Source organism: Cyprinus carpio, chromosome B3, assembly GCF_018340385.1.
Source record: "Cyprinus carpio isolate SPL01 chromosome B3, ASM1834038v1, whole genome shotgun sequence".
Taxonomy (NCBI): Eukaryota; Metazoa; Chordata; class Actinopteri; order Cypriniformes; family Cyprinidae; genus Cyprinus; species Cyprinus carpio.
The window spans coordinates 6,872,412-6,880,435 of NC_056599.1; the positions used below are offsets into that span (position 1 = coordinate 6,872,412).

The window sequence follows — 8,024 nt, forward strand, 5'->3', positions numbered from 1 at the left end:
CTGTAAAGGAACAGACACAACGTCTCTGATGTGAAATAACTACAAACAAACAAACAGATAAATAAATAAACTGATGTGTATTCTATATATATATATATGTGTGTGTGTGTGTGTGTGTGTGTGTGTGTGTGTGTGTCTATATATATATATTGTGAAGAGTTTACATTGCTGGTGATGACGATTACTCTCTCTCTCTGAGCACACTGTGTACTTCTGATTTCCTCTCAGATTCCTCTCACACATATTCACAGTATGTCTCTACAGCAGCACACGCTCATATTAGAGGTGACTCTATCCTCTTTTTTTAAACTTATTGGGACTATTCTCACTTTTTTAACTACATTTAAGAGCTTCATACAAAACGCCGAAAAGATCAGACCTGTAACTCAGCTAGTTGATCATTAAAACCGTCCCTTCATGTTTTCATTAGGAACAGCAAAGCACAACAGGATGGTCTTCTTCCAATTTAGCAAACAATGCAAGATATATAATGCTATAATGTCTATAATATCCAAATCATCAATTAAAATATGAACCCAGCCCTGGGGCCTGTACCATGAAGCTGGTTTAGCTGGCTAGCGAGGTAAGTTTCAGTTTAGTTTGCATGAACTCTGGGATTTGGCTACCATGAAAGTAGCTTGGCATTTAGCGGTTTTCATCGCCATAATTACAGACCTTAAGCAGCACTACTGCGCGTGCGTGACTTTAACTGCTGCTTCATCACATTGTAATGTAAGTGTATTCTGCAGGAGAATAGCTGATGTGCCACAGTAATGTTATGTTTAATGGTATTTGGCATTGTAATTGTATCTGTAAATCATTTAATGCCAAAATCAATCATTCTCTTGCTTTTTTAAATATGACATTTTTTTTTTTGTACTTTGTCAAATGATTTAATGATCCATTATGGCAGGGGTCACCAAACTTGGTTCTGGAGGGCCGGTGTCCTGCAGAGTTCAGCTCCAACTTCAACACACCTGCCGGGAAGTTTCTAGTGTGACTAGAAAGAGCTTGATTAGCGTGTCCAGGTGTGTTTGATTAGGGTTGGAGCTAAACAGGACTCCTCTATATTGGTTGCTTAGTGATTTTAGTGTTGTTTGGTTAAGCCAGTTAACACTTCACTTCCTGAAATGGGTGCCATTCTATCAGCAGTTGCTGCTTAAAGTTCATACATAGTAACTTATGCTCCATGGCTAACATGCTTAGCAGTTTATATTCTGAATCAATAGATAAAGCTTTAAACACAACTTAAATGTACATTTTTGAGTCTCTGTATACTTTTGTATATTATCAACTATATAAACTAACTTCACAACTTTCACTTGCACTAACATGGCTCCATAAACTCAGAATCAAAGTCTAGGTTGACACAGAAAGTTGATGATCAGTGTCATGGTGCCAACAAAATGGTTTGGTTTTGTTCAACTTAAAATTAGTCCTGTAACCTTGAGTTTGTATAGCCACCATCATGGTACAGGCCCCTGAGGTTTTCTGTCAAATCTGGCAGTAGAAACTGTCATTAACTGACAGCATACTCTCAATAATACTGTAAGAATTGTGTATCAATGATTTGCACTAACACACACATTGAAGTAATTTCTGTATAAAGCATATATCCTGCACAGTTTGTTTTTCCTGAACAAATGTTCTTACAGTAACTAAACTTCTTGAATAAGAAAAAAAAAAAAAGTAGAGCAGGACTTGATTTTGTCCATCTGGAATTGATTGGTTCGTTGGGTTGTTGTCATTTGCTGTTGCTGTGATCTCATGTGAGTGATGTGCTGTAAAGGATCATCAGTATTAACTATGTCTAGCATTTATTCAGAAGGATATAGACTGTAAAACAGGGACCAGGCAGCTGATTTTTGTGTTAAAGAGGCCCATCAGAGAAGTCAAAGAGATGGATATCAGAGGGCAGATATTTGTTGTCTCAAAACGTCTGCTCTAGCACTGTTGACCATGTGATAAACAAATTACCCAATGACAGAAGCTGTCAAATTACTGATAACTCACCCTATACAGTTTAGCAATTGTAAGAATATATCGTCAGGAATAAACAAACTGTGCAGGATATAAGGAGGGGGACTGACTATCTTCAGAGCAGTTTAGATGGTATTTTCTTTCAACTTGCCTCTGTGTAATGCATAGTAGTGTTTATAAGAGCAGCGCTGCTTTGTTTAAAGTAGTAACCAAGAAAAGGCTGTATCTGCTGTTTCATGAGCGCCACCTGCTGTCAGAGAGTGAATCTGTGTCTCATTCAGAGCTTCTGCTGTTTTCCTTTCGTGTAGATATGTTTTATGTCAAATAATTTCACAAAGCTAAATTCAGACAATTCTGTTTTTGTTTAATTTAAATAAAAACCTGCTTATACTACATGCACTTAGCATCTTTGTTTGGATTGTAATTAAAAAGCAGTGGTTGCCTCTAATTTTCAATGGCTACAGATCTGCCTGCAATATAACAAATAAACATCATGATGTACTCATATTTTGATTCTTTCTTGTCTCTTGCTTAAAAAAAAAAAAAAAAGAAAAATGAAAAATCTAGATTGGTGAATACCTAGTATAGTTATGTGCTATGTAGCAGTTCAGTAGTTTTTGTTTGTTTTTATCTTTTATTTATTGACTTACGTGGTACCAAACTTGTCTCTGCTGTTCTGGTCACTGTAAAAAGGCCACTGTGAACTTTACATATGTGCTATCGGCATCTTCAAAGGCTCTCTAGATCGTCCAGACAGAGGAGAGAGTTTCCATGTTGAATCTAGATCAGTGAAAGAAATGAGAAGCTCTATCCCTGATAATCCTGCTGCGCTCGACTCTCACCATCCTGATACAGATGAACCAGAGTCTTAGAGTCTTTTCTTCTCCATTCCACCTTCAGATTTTTCTTTAACAAACGTTTTTCAACATGACAGGGCAAAACCACTGAAGATCCCAGTTCAAAATAATGGTTATAGGTTTGCTGGCCAAAGAAGCCTGAAAAATAAAAACAAAATTGAAAGTGACATGACATACAGCCAAGTATGGTGACCCATACTCAGAATTCGTGCTCTGCATTTAACCCATCAAAGTGCACACACACACAGCTGAGCAGAACACACACACCCCGTGAACACACACCGGGAGCAGTGGGTATCATTTATGCTGGCTGCGGCCAGTGAGTAGGCAGTTGGGGTTCAATTGCGCGACATCCTACATGGTCAGTCGTGGTGTTGAAAGAAGGAGAGAGCGCCTGTTACATTCACTCCCTCCATCTACAATTCCTGCCGGCCCGAGACTCGAACTCGCAACCTTTTAATCTGTAGGCCACTTCACAAACTACAAGACTAAAGAAAAACTTCAATTTTTTTTTTAAAATTAGATAATTAAAAAATATTTAATTTTTGTACCAGGAGGTGTCATTTACCAGCCCAAAACACTGAACTGTTTTATAAGCCATATTACAAAGTGAAAGATGTATTAATGCCAGAATACTGTAGAGTTTGATTGGACAAACAGGGGCTTTATCAATTTTTGTAACTGTCCAGCTTACTTTCGCTGTGCACAATTATGGTAAGTTTAATTATTATTATTATTATTATTATTAGGCCTATTATTGTTGTTGTAGTCGTTGAGTCATAATCCTGCAGTTGAGAACCATTGAATTACAGCTGATAAGAATATTTTCCAGTTTTACACATACCTTTATGCAGTGATCTGCAGTAGATCAGGCAGCAGAGCAGAGCAGGAGTGCAGATCCAGACGCAGAAATACAGAGAATCCAACACCATGATGTGTGAAACAGAGAAACCTGGAAACACAGACATGAGTTACCAACACAGAGAAAAAACAGTAATGTGTAACATTCCCTGTATACTGTGCTTGAAGCCACCATTTCTATGTCTATTTTTGTGATGTTGTGTGGATCATAATAATGAATGTCTAATAAACCTAAAGATTATCCCATCAGCTCTTTTCTCATGTGCAGCTTCAGGCAACAATATGCCACAACTCTTTTTCCTTTTTAAAAATGAATGTCTAAGCTGTCAATGAAAACTCCTTTGATATCCTGGATCAGTAATAATAAAGAAATTCTCTCTCTTTTTCATGTAAGTATAAGAGAATGAAATGTGAAAGGAAAAGATAGGCTGGATTTCGAAATAGCCATAGGCTTTTCAATGAATTCACCCGAGGGTGTAAGGTACTTTTACTTTTAGATGTTTTGGAACAGTATGTACAGTGAAATGTGCTTTACAAAATAAACTAAAGAAATTACAATTATAATTGCAGTCATTGCATGTCAACTCAACCAGAGGCCCCCAGGAACGTGGCTGGGAACCACTGCTATAATGTATTATTGTGGCCTAATGATTAGAGAGTCATAATTTTTCACTATTTGCATATAATGCAAAAATTACTAAAGGCAACAGACCTACCAATCTCTGTGTAAAAATAAAATAATAATGTTGCCATCTTTTTTGCCAAATTTAGTTGATTTGACATGGCATGACCCTGCAGCCAATAAAATGTATGTTTCTACAAGAAGTATGACCGACGTGCATCATTTATCCTGTTACTCACCCAGTCGCTCCAGTTCTACAGTTGTATTGGCTGAGAGTCCCTCCAGCAAACACCTCACACATATAAACTCCTTTGTCCTCCCAGTTCTGACACTCTTCAGTCTGAGAGAGAGAGAAGTTTAATTTGGGGATTCATCATCTACAGAAGAACCCAAACTCTGTCTCTCATGCATTCCCCCATATCCATGCCTCTGAGTAGAAATCCACTTGAATGTGGTGAAAGTAGAACTATAATATCTTCATCTTCATCTGTTTTTTTTCCATGAAACCTCTTCAATGTCTCTGCTAAGAAGTGATGTGAGATACAGAGAAGTCCAGAGTGGTCGATCTTCACCCAACAGGCTCCAGAATGTAGATGCATTTCCATCCTGATACCAGTAAAACTTCAAGCTGAAAAGAAAAAACAGGTATATCACACCATAAATTATATTTAGTTTCTGTAAAATCATAAAGTGAAAATTAAAGGAAGGAACTCATGTGGTCAAAACCCACCATCAGCCACGTTTATTTGAACCACAGTTTCTCCAGTATCCCTGGCTGACAGGTGGAACTCAAAGCATGCGTATTGTCCCTCACCCTCAGCTCTCAGATCGTCTGAGGCGGAGGGGAGAAGTTTCCATGTTGAATCTCATCCAGTGAAGAAATGAGCCCCAGGCTATTCAATCTGCTGCTGGACTCTCTGTTTGACCTGCTCCATCATCCTGATACATGATGAACCAGGAGTCTTGGAGGCCCATTCCTCTCTCCACTCCAACTCCCAGACCCTCCACTGCAAAGCACCCACACAGAAAACCACTGAAGATCCTAGAGGACAACACCAGAGGAGCAGACTTGGATCCCCACACTCAAACCCTGAGAGACACAGAGATGAAATGAAGATGACAGATTAAATAACCCACCGTTAGAAAGGTAAAGTTTTACTCTGTAGGTTTTCCCCTTTACTATCTATATATTATAAATTAAAATCAGTTTCTACTTCTATACTTTGGTTCACAAACAGTGTAATGATGAGAGCTTAATATAGCTGCTTTCAAGCAAAATACGCATTATAGTGTCAGGATACCTCGGCCTGGTTTCACAGTCAGGGCTTCATGTCTAAGACTAAACCAGGATTAGGACATAGTTCAGTTAGGACATGCAAGTAGTTTTTATAAGCATGCCTAAGAAAAAAAAACATCTTAAGACAAAACAAAGGCACTGATATATGTTAAGATCAGTCAGTGCACCTTTCTTTCAGTTGAAACAGCTCAGACTTACATTTTAGTCTGGGAATAAGCTTCTCTCGTCTGTGAAACCCGGGGACTACTGTATATTACTGTAGACTGTGGACTACTGTATAAAAAATTAATCAGAAAAAGAGGTGTGCATAGAAATCCCATTATCATCTCCCCAAGTGTCAATAAGTAAACCACCTGCGACTATACGGCCACACACACACACACACACATCTATATATATATATATATATGCACACATATATATATACACACACACACATATACACACACACACACATATATATATATAATAATATATATATATATATCTACACACACACATTATTACATATTTTACGCTCGTGATATGTAAGTATATATTGCCATAGCTGTTCATCCATACTTAAACAGCTGAAATGTGACACTCCTCCCTACACACCCAGGTACACAATTTTGCAGTGTAATGCCAAAGCAGTTGAAACTGTTCTGTCTTGAGGAAGTTTGTATTCCATCCTGTGATCTCACATTATACCTACTTACTTTGTTTACGTTTGTTTAGGTCATACAGTGCTACAAGGGGTGCTGCTAAGCAGGGTCTAGAATTGAAAAGCGAGCCTATCAGGGTGGGGTCCCTACTCTGCCAGCACCATGACTTCTAAGCTACGTTGCCGCAATCATTTTTGATCAAATAATTAAATAGTAGAATTTAAGTGGGAGAAAACTTACCTCCTCGAGGATCATGTGTATTTTTTTCTGTGAAAAAAAAAGGTAAATGTGTTCAGAATAATTATCATAGTAAATGGAAGTAAAACAACCTCCTTGAGTAAAAAAAAAAAAAAAATATTAATAATAATAAAAAAAAAAAAACATCTGTCCAGAGTGTGTAAAGTGGTAAAGAATCAACAACAGCAGTGTTTTCAAAACCTCTCTCTCTTTAGTAAGGGAACCATTTCTTTCAGGGCAAGCCACCCATTTAAGGCCATACTTTTTATGGGAACTGAAGTAGCGTAGGGAACTTGAGGTTAAGCTTTAATAAAGCTTTCTATTGCACTACTGTGGTAACAGCAGTGTATTATGTTTGGTAGAGAATGTATGAGAGATTGACTGAGCGTGACTCAGTATCACCTACAGATCTGATGCAGCATTCTGTCTCTCAGAATCAGTCTCATATTCACAATAAAACGATAGCTCTGAAGCCCTCATAAGGAAAGTTTATATATCTTTGTTTCTAACATGATTTCTGATGGCAGCGCTGCTCACTGCATTTATTTGCTGCGTCCGTTTTTCAAGTTGAAATTAAACACTAACTCTCCGTTTACACAGAGCGATTTTTTCAAATGTAAGTCTTCACTACTGATTTATAGTAATAAAACCAGTCTCTTGTGGCCATCTAATGCTCTGGAAACTGCGTCCTATCGTGAACACTACATCTATATTTCTCGATAATCAATACCTAAACATACTTCACATTTATATTGACCACACATATTAAATAAACTAACAACAACAACCATCATAAGTTCTTGAGGCAATTCCAGCCAAAATTGGCAAAAAGCAAGCGCTCTGATATACAGCATTAAAGTGACATCAAGCTCAATGATAATTTTTAGCAAAACTATTTACACGGGGAACAAATAATAGATTATTGAGACAAAAGACTGACTGTTAGATTTACCCACAACAAATTATATCCATAGGCGCGGAAAAATCGGAGTGTCTATTTACACTAAGCACCAAATAGGAATTGCTTCTTGTTGTCAGGAGAGACACCAACTTCCTGCGTGATTGCTAGTCAACATTACAAGCAAAGACGGTCTTCAGGATATTGGATTCAGTGGTGTAGATGATAAAAGCATGGATCATAATCTGGGCGCATTAATGCTGCAGACTTACCTGGAGGCTTAAGCCCAGGGCCGACTTGAGAGAACCCTTTTGATGCCGGAAAATGTTGTAATCGGATTTTTAAGTGCGTTGGCTGTCCCCTTTAAAATGCAGCTTAAGGAAACTTTAGCTTTTAATGTTGCGTCGCGAGGCGTTGCAAGGTCCTGCTTCGAGAAGTATCCAGTCAAGCCCCTCTCAATCATCAGTCACAGTGGGCATTGTCTAGTGTCACAATCAATGCCAAGTCATCATTGTCGAAATCCATTTAGTTCAGCTGTATTGAACTCGTGACATACTACGTTAGATGCTATACATGCCCGCCCTATTCCTAATGATGGCAATAAACTGTCAATGGCAATCTAATGTGA

The 8,024-nt window shown here is 38.0% G+C and overlaps 1 protein-coding gene across 1 annotated transcript in view; it reads right to left on the minus strand.

Annotated features, from left to right (window-relative positions):
• Nucleotides 1–2,690, minus strand: part of LOC109079879 (butyrophilin-like protein 2) — a 9,964-nt gene extending 7,274 nt beyond the window's left edge. The window contains exon 1 of the mRNA XM_042721133.1: nucleotides 2,631–2,690. The gene's annotated coding sequence lies outside the window, so the exon portion shown is untranslated. The remainder of the gene's footprint in view (nucleotides 1–2,630) is intronic.
• Between the last annotated feature and the right edge of the window lie 5,334 nt (nucleotides 2,691–8,024).